Here is a 2,503-nt window from a genome sequence, read left to right as displayed (position 1 = left end):
AGTGATCGTGGTGTTGGTTTGTTGAAGGCATTTGATCTCATTTTTCCTGGTAATCCTCATCTTTACTGTTATCATCATTTACGATACAACCTTAGTCGAAAGTATAAGAACAAAGGAGGGGAAATTTTTGTTGCTGATGTGTTACAAAAATTCTTTAAAGTGGCTTATGCATCGACTGAGAAGTCTTTCTACTTTCATTTAAAAAATTTGAGAGAGGAGGGTGGTGCTACTATTATTGATGAATTCATAAGGGAGATTCCATTGGAACATTGGTGCCGTGCTTTTTTAAACACTACAAAAAAAATTCAGTTAGCCGCGGCAAAATGCCGTCGCCAAAAGCCATTTTGCCGTGGCAAAAAAGCAACGGCGACGGCTTAGTGATGGCATTTTTTCCGTCGCCGTTGAGGGCGTGGCCGTTGCTTTTGGCTACGGCAACAAGCCATTGCCAAATGGTAGCGACGGCATGCAGCGACTGCAAAGGCCGTCGCAAAGTTGTATTTATGAATTAAAAAAAAATTATCTGACAAGCATATTAGCTGGCCAGATTTTCATTTTTTTTTTTGGACAAAAGCTGTGCAAAAAGAAATTAAACATATTAGAACAAGAATTGTTACACTGAATTAAATGTCTCTAAATTACTACCAATCTTACAACAGAACTATTAATACAAACACATCAAGATCTAAGTGTTTCTATCAATTAGTTCCTTGACACAAACAGAAAACCAACTAAGTGCAACCAACTAAGCCAAAGTTTCAATTGTATATCACTATACCAGCAATAGGGATTCTTTGGTACCTATTGCTTGGCTTCCATCAGTGTCATATACATCTTGAACATCGTAGCTATCTCAAATACATATGACCACATGCACCTTTGTCAAACCTGAAAGGAAAAGTTCAGTTAAAACATCTATCAGACTGAATATTTGGGAAGTTTGAACTTCAGCTATTGAATTTACTAACAATGAATCTCTGAGACATGATAGAGAGGAATAAGTTCTTAAAGCAGCAAAATCTATATGGCATGACAATGACTAAGCATACATTACTTATCTCAGTATGGTAGAAAAGGTACCAATTGCAAGAAAATTCAGTCAGAAAGGACTGAATTTAACTATTCACCCAAGTTTCAATTGTTTAGTCCAGAGAAAATACCAATTATCCAACTTGTGAATTTCTAAATAAGAATCAAACTAAAATAGCAAGCAAGTCATATGACTGGTATAAGATACAATAAATATTATAGAAATAAATTCCAATGTGCCTCTCTCGCTAAGAGAGAGATATGGAAAGATAGCGAAACAAAGAAGAAATAAAGAAGAGATATGCCACAATACCTTTTTATTAGATAAGTTGGTGGAACTTGCTATAACACCAGAAGATAGTTCCTTATCAGGTAGGGTGTAAAGATCTTCATTGTACATATCTACCATATCAACCAATTATCCAACTTGCGAATTTCATAAATAAGAATCAAAGTAGCAAGCAAGTCATATGACTGGTATAAGATACACATAAATATTATAGAAGTAAATTCCAATGTGGTTCAATCACTAAGAGAGAGATATGCAAAGATAACGAAACAAAGAGGCGCTACACACAGAAAAAATGAATTCACCTCATTGAAGTATCTTATGAGCAGATTCTTTATGATCTTAATATGTATGTACCAATTACAAAAGATCTTATGAATTCACCTCAACATGTAAAGATCTTAAAATTTACATACCAATTGCATCTGTAAATCTCATACTCAAATGACTCTTCTATCATATATAAAATGTCAGGGATACTCACTTCTTCTCGTGCTTATGTCTCGCAAGGAGCGAGAACCATAAGACCATAAGAACTTTTCTCAAACTGCTCCACCATTCTCCTTCATTGTATCAAATGCACCTATATTCCTCCAGAATGCACAAAACCATCAGAGGCCTCACAAACATAACACACTAAAACCTGGAATATATTTTTAAGGGGTTTAAACACCATTAAACAATCTTGGGGCAGTAGGCAACGGGTAAAATCACAATTTTCACAAAGCATAATTCTATCTTAACAAAGAATAAATTCAGAGCAAGCCCTACCAAATTAACACCTTAAGTTACTAATACATATATTTTTCAGCTGAATCCAAACAAGGGTTAATAAACATGAACAACGTACATACAAGAATTGCAGCAGTAATTGGAACCAAGAGCAATAATAAGAAGCAAAATATTAGAACCTCGTTGCTAGTAAAGCGTAAAATATTAGAAAGCCAAACCTTTCAAAAAAATACTGCCAAGGAAAAACTCAACAGATCTAAAATCATTCATATATATTCCTCACTCAAACATGAATCTTGATTGGCATAAAGAATGTAAACCGTTCATATATATTGAACACTAAATCAAGTTTACCATGAATCAAAAGCTCAAACTGTGTTCACACCAAATAAGCTTACCTTACACGTGAACCAGAACCCTTCTCCTTGGTCATGGGCATCTTGTCAAGCTGATCCC

At 34.9% G+C, this 2,503-nt stretch overlaps 1 pseudogene across 1 annotated transcript in view; it reads left to right on the top strand.

The window, feature by feature from the left end:
* Positions 1 to 2,503, top strand: part of LOC101295621 — an 880,650-nt pseudogene that overhangs the window by 269,495 nt on the left and 608,652 nt on the right. The window lies entirely within an intron of this gene.

This window comes from Fragaria vesca, linkage group LG4, assembly GCF_000184155.1.
Source record: "Fragaria vesca subsp. vesca linkage group LG4, FraVesHawaii_1.0, whole genome shotgun sequence".
Classification (NCBI taxonomy): Eukaryota; Viridiplantae; Streptophyta; class Magnoliopsida; order Rosales; family Rosaceae; genus Fragaria; species Fragaria vesca.
This window is presented reverse-complemented; position numbering and strand designations above follow the sequence as displayed.